The sequence below is a fragment of the Protomyctophum parallelum genome, assembly GCF_964188405.1.
Source record: "Protomyctophum parallelum genome assembly, chromosome: 20".
Lineage (NCBI taxonomy): Eukaryota > Metazoa > Chordata > Actinopteri > Myctophiformes > Myctophidae > Protomyctophum > Protomyctophum parallelum.
Window position 1 is genome coordinate 38,547,346 of NC_139718.1, and position 6,903 is coordinate 38,554,248.

Below are 6,903 nucleotides of genomic sequence, written 5' to 3' on the forward strand. Positions count from 1 at the left end.
AACTATGAAACATTTCAAAGATTCCTTTTCAGGCAAACATGTCCACCGTAAGATGAACCTAAGTAGGCTAGAATGGGGTTGCTAGGTGTAAGTATGTAGGACTAGTAGCATGCCAAAGTTTTGTGCTATTGCCATAGAGAATGCATCGGGCGTTTAAGTTAAATAACTCATAAACTACAAAACATAAAAATAACAAAAAGTTCCAGCATGTGTCTCCACAGTAAGCTGAATAATAAAAAGTGTGAATGGAGTTTCTAGGTGAAAGTGACTTTTGACGTGCCTATAGAGCTGCCATTGAGCCCCATGTTAAATGTCTCAAATTTGAAAGCACTATATTTCTAAAACTATGAAAGATTTCAAAGATTCCTTTTCAGGCAAACATGTCCACCGTAAGATGAACCTAAGTAGGCTAGAATGGGGTTCTTACGGCATACTATACTGTAGCAGCATGTACATAAGTAAAATTTTGAGGTATTTGTACTTTACTTGAGTATTTCCAATTTCCAGGACTTTTACTTCTACATCTCAGTGGAATCTCAGTGGAATGAATGATTACAACTAAATGTCTTTAGTGGATTTATACAACAGATGACAATAACACAATGAAAAGAGAGTCCGAAACATACTTTTATGATAATTCAGTTTGTGGTGATGATGCTAGTTTTCAATAGGTAAATGAAACAAGTCTACTAAATAAACATTTATTGAATATATTTTATTTGTAAACTTGACAGTGAAATAAATCCCTGAATGGACACATGGAGTCAATATGAAGTTCCGTGGGGAGGTTCCAGGGGGTCCTTGGGGAGGTTCCAGGGGGTCCGTGGGGGGGTTCCAGGGGGTCCTTGGGGAGGTTCCAGGGGGTCCGTGGGGGGGTTCCAGGGGGTCCTTGGGGAGGTTCCAGGGGGTCCGTGGGGGGGTTCCGCAGACAGGCAGAAAGGCAGGCAGGCAGACAGACAGACAGACAGGCAGGCAGGCAGGCAGGCAGGCAAACAGACAGACAGACAGACAGACAGACAGACAGACAGACAGACAGACAGACAGACAGACAGACAGACAGACAGACAGACAGACAGACAGACAGACAGACAGACAGACAGACAGACAGACAGACAGACAGACAGACAGACAGACAGACAGACAGACAGACAGACAGACAGACAACAACAGCGCCACTTTAGCCCTATAGGACTTATATGAACAAGCAGGCCCTGTCTCAGTTCTATAAGTATAGGACTTATGAACAAGCAGGCCCGTCTCAGTTCTATAAGTATAGGACTTATGAACAAGCAGGCCCGTCTCAGTTCTATAAGTATATGACTTATAACTCCCTCCCCTGTCAATAATAGAAAAAGAGCTTATCAGAAACCCCTTTAATAGGGGCATCATTTCTGATTTATACTCTATGTTAGTAGAATTCTGTCCTGACTCCTCTGAATCCAAATATAATGCATGGAATGCTGATCTACAAGAGGACTTGACATTGGAAGAGTGGAGCTCAGCCTGTATGGATGCTCAATCCCAGACGGGCAACACTCGGTTAAAACTGTTGCAATATAATTGGCTGATGAGGGTCTATATCACTCCAGAGAAATTAAATAAATTTAGTGCAGATATTCCAGATACTTGTATCAGATGTGGTAAAGACAAATGTACACTTTTCCATTGTCTGTGGACATGTCCAAGAGTGAAAGAATTCTGGGAAGAAGTGAGGAGGGAGCTTCAGAAGATCTTGTCGATAGATATTGAGCTTGACCCAAAACTGTTTCTATTAGGTCTTTATCCACCTGGCCATAAGATTCAGAGTAGCGAACAAAGATTTCTGGATTTATGTTTACTACAAGCCAAAAGGGCTATAGTCTTATCGTGGAAAAAGATAGGCAAACCCAGTATTGCTCAGTGGTTTAGGGAGTTATCATTGTGTCTTCCTCTGGAAAGAATCACTTATACTTTGAAGAATAAACAGAAGATGTTTGATAAGATATGGGGAAGGTTTATCCAATATATTACGGTTAATGATTTATCTTATTTAATGGTGGAAACTGAAATTGTCTAATTGTATTCTCTGTAGCTGTTTGGTCTTGTGGCCATAAGAGGACTCTGTTGTTGTTACCATTTTAAGTGCCCTTATTTTATTATACTGTACTTATATATGTATGTACTGTATGTTATTGTTTAGTTTTTTGTTTGTTTTTCATTTTAAGTAATTGTATTGTATTGTCTGTATTATGTATTGTTTTGTTGTATTGTCTGTTTGTAAAAAAAAAAAAAGAAATTCAATAAATATATTGTAAAAAAAAAAGTATAGGACTTATGAACAAGCAGGCCCGTCTCAGTTCCGTGCATAAAGTGTGATGTTCCTCTTGGAACTATGACTGCAGGTGGCCTTCTGTTGGCATTGTTTCTTTATTGTCAATGTACGATCTGTGTTTGTGTTGTTTTGTGCACAGCAGTCATCAGGACCTGATGACTGAGCACTGTGCACAATACAAATTTCCGAAAGGACAAATAAAGTTGCACGCACGCACGCATCTGATCCACAGGTGTTTCACCTGCTGTTAACAAGTCTTAATGACAACAAACCTATAATAACAGCAGATTATTCTAATTTACTGTATGTTAAGGTTCAAGGTTCAAGTTTATTTTAAATAAACTTGAACCTTGCAACGCAATTTGCCCTTCGGGGACACTAATAGTGTCCCCGAAGGGCAAATCCCCGAAGGGCAAATTGGGTTGCAGCATAGACAGTACATTAAAAAATGGATGAAACAGTACAAACAAACAAACAGTTCACATAACAGATACCAGAGTACAAAGGTGCACACAACCATTAAAGTGCAGGCGTTAATGTTTTACAGTTCAACCAACAGCTGTAGACAGGATGGCCAGTGGCAGAGCCAATAGACTGTATAACAAGTAAGACGCGCAAACGCGGGAAGCGAACGCAGCTTGTGTGTGTGTGGTTGTGTGTGTGTGTGTGTGTGTGTGTGTGTGTGTGTGTGCTACAGCTGCGCCCTGTGTGTGTGTGTGTGTGTGTGCTACAGCTGCGCCCTCTGGTGGCGGGCGGGTGGTGTAACAGCGGGACAGACACACACACAGACATTCAGCCCTTGCTGTCATAGTAAGTGGCTCACTGCGTTCGCAATTATGGCTCTGGCCAGTGGAACCTCAGTTTCCATCGGCCGTGGCCACGCCTCCGTTCCCTTTTGAGGGAGAGGGAGGGAAGTTACAGCGGATAAATGACTCTTAGAACACACTGACTAACAGACAGTATGTGGAACCGGGGAATACTTTAGTTTTAAATACCTAATTCTAAGTTTTAATGAACCATTTCTAAACAGTATTCAGGCAATGAACTGGATTTCTATGTTTTAACCATTTCTATATTTAACAAACAGTACTCAGTCAGAACACCGAACCGTATTCTGAATACTGTTTGTCCAGGCCGCGCCCTCACTTTCTGTTTCGATTCTTTACATTTCGAAACCTAGATTTTCTGGCAGTGGAACTTGTGGAAGTGAAACTGAAGCTAATTTCTTGTCCGGTGTCTTTCTCTGTCAAGCTTCAGACATGGATACACGTACGAACAACAGAGGGTATACGGAGGTCTTCATCAGAGGCAAACATTTAAAGTTGACAGAGCTGAAAGAGATCGAGCTCTCTCGCAAAAGGATATACAACCAGTACATAATTAAAGAGAACATGCTTGAACCCTCAGCAGGAATATGTAGCGGTTACACCGTCCCACCTTACCCCCGGCCGGAGTTCCATGTCTCTCATCTGATCCATGACACTAATGCACTATTTGAGATAGTGCAAATTGACAAAGGAGAATTCCGCGCACCATCCTCCTGGGGAAATGCTCCAGAACGGGATCCAGTTGAAGATCCACACTGTGAGGTATTTATACCAGGGGGGGCTGAAGGGTGGGAGGGAAATCGCGGCCAAGCCAGCGAGGCCGCGCGAAAAATGTCGGGTCTTATTCGGGTATAATTGGCCTAATAATTACTTATTTTTTAGGAACTAGTTAACCGAGTTAATCATAATAACAGTATGTGATTATTACTGTGTTGTTGTTTGGGTTACATTTCTTTAAACCTGGTGCAGGTGAAAGTAAAACTACAATAGGTTTTAGCTGTCTCGTCATGATGTGTCTATCTGTCAACTCACTCGCTGTGCATTCTGCATTCAGCACGCTCTGATAGATGTCAAAAATTTCTCCTCTCCACCAGCAGGGGGTGCACCCTCTGCACCCCCCTTCCAGCGCTGATGACTGTGAGGACCTCCTCTGGTGGAGCCTCTCTGTGCAACCAGAGGACATGCAATCGGCTGAGAAGTGTTTTCTGGATCGCACCTTTCCAGACAGGACAGATGAACAGGCTGCCGGACAGGAGCCCCTTCTGCAGAAGTTTGCCACCTCGCCTGCTTTCCTGGACACATCGAGATACGGCTCTTTTCGCTTAACTGTACCCCTGCAGGAGATGCTGGGGGAGTACAGAAAGCAGGTAAAGCAACTCACAGCTGCCTCTTATCAAAGTTAAAGGTACGGTATAGGCCTAACGTGATATTTCATTTAAAACAACGTTTGTTTTGTTAACTACATTCTGATGTGTCTGATAGTGTTTGAGATCAGTAACCCTTTTGATTGACTGCAAATTGATTGAATAATAACAGTTTGCATACAAAAGTGAGTGTTGTATATAAAATATAATGCGGTCTGTGAAGAGAATCCTGCAATCGGTGTGTCTCAGCTGATTAAGTGATTAATTTCTTTTAACATTTTCCTTCCCAGGTGTGTGAGGGCTCAGAACCAGTTCTGCGTGTCTACAGAACTGTCATCTACAAACAGGAGGTGCAGTACTCTGTGTTGGTCCATAGCAACAAACACAATGATGTCTTTGAGGAGGAGTACCCACTATTGGATGACAGCCCAGATGCAGTGTGTGCCTACATGGATGGCCAAATCATCTGGAGACCTGAGGCTATGTGTGAGACACACAGGTACTGTATGGGTGTGGATTATAGTGTGTTGTTACAACTTGATATACTTGTATAGACATTGTGCACTGTCTGTGTGTTTGAGAGTCAGCGTGAGAGAAACAAAAGATACATAAAAGTTGAATGTTACACGTTCCTCTCTCACTATTGTCTTAAACAGTTTCGAGCTGGTTCGTACGCCAGAGAAGCAATTGGTGGCTGAAAGTTGTTATATGCCGCAGTTCTATGTATGGGACAATGTGGCTTTAGCCTTCCACTTGCCAGAAGCACAGGTATGAAGTCTCACAATATATTGTAGGCCTACTAGATTTTGAATCACTTCATCTTTGACACATGCTATTACATAGCCTATTATACAGAGCCTTATTGTACTGTATATTCACACACACACACACACACACACACACACACACACACACACACACACACACACACACACACACACACACACACACACACACACACACACACACACACACACATGCCTATGTCTATGCACATGCACTTTTATGACCTATCGAATAGCACTTTAACGCCTGCACTTTAATGGTTGTGTGCACCTTTGTACTCAGGTATCTGCTATGTGAACTGTTTGTTTTAATGTACTGTCTATGCTGCAATCCAATTTGCCCTTTTTGGACACTAAATAATAATAATAATAATATCTCAAACTTATATAGCGCTTTTCTGAGTACCCAAAGATGCTTTACATGGGGGGGCTTTATAGAGGTAACAACAAATTAAAAACAACTTTATTAGAAAAAAATGGAAAAAAACCCACTAAAAGCTAAAGAACATTAAAAGACAGTGAAAAGGGTTAGCTAGGGAAGGAAATTTAAATAAACTTGAACCTTGAACACACACACACACACACACACACACACACACACACACACACACACACAAATGGTATATAGAGATTCTATTTGCTGTAGTAACAGCTGGAAAACTCTGTTTTGACCTATCCTATTTCATCCCATATTTTGTTCTTTTCTGTATTAGAAGCTGAGGATTAACACAGATCGTATGAGATGCAACTTGAAATTCTGTGATGCTGGATTTCCCAAAGTCTCAAGGGAAGAATTTCTTGATTTTGAAGAGGCTAAGAAGCTGGTTGAGAAATGCTGGCCTAACCACGGACCATTCTCCAATGTGCAGCAGTAATCAACGATTTCTATTTAGCTCATAAATGTGGGTTTAAAAGTATTTCAAGTGGTCAGCCAAATGAGATATTGGTATATAAGTGATATTACACACTAATTGGATATCTATTCTTGAGGTAATTGTTTATCCGACCCCAAAATCACGAAGGCAAATTTGACCTTTAGGATACACACATAACCAAAAAAAAAAAAATCTCTGCACTTTGCAACTGACTCCTCATTTAAGTGTACGCGTGTATTCACATAAAGGTAGCACTTTATACGGTACTATAACTACCGGTATACTATAGTTACATTTGTAAAGCATTATTTATACATTACTAAGCATTAGTAAAACACGGTTATAAATGTTTAAACTATAGACTATTAAGCATTTGTAAAACATTAACTTCACTTATCGGTGAACCTTTATTACTGGTGTAACGCCCAGGATACGAACTCCGGTCTTCCGCGTGAAAGTCCAATATATTAGCGACTAGACTAGACCAATTGGCTATCCCTACACTTTAGAGGCCATCCGCCACACTCACCCCCCTTTAGACCTCCCATGGGGAAACTCCATCCAGGTCATGGCACCAATGTAACGCCCGCGATTTCAACTCAAACCCCCCCTCAAACAAGCCCAATTGACTGACTTCTATTTAAACCAAGATGCATTAACCCCCCCTCTAAATAGCCAGAACCCCATACTCCCATAGCACCCCCCCCAGGCACCCCCTGAGACACTCTGCTACACAGGGCT

General features: G+C 41.6%; 1 long non-coding RNA gene across 1 annotated transcript; it reads left to right on the forward strand.

The window, feature by feature from the left end:
- The first annotated feature begins 4,802 nt into the window (after nt 1-4,802).
- On the forward strand, nt 4,803-6,270 carry LOC310878330. The gene is made up of 3 exons (XR_014570891.1): nt 4,803-5,001; nt 5,159-5,270; nt 6,001-6,270. It is a non-coding gene; the product is annotated as an uncharacterized lncRNA (long non-coding RNA).
- The last annotated feature ends 633 nt before the right edge of the window (nt 6,271-6,903 follow it).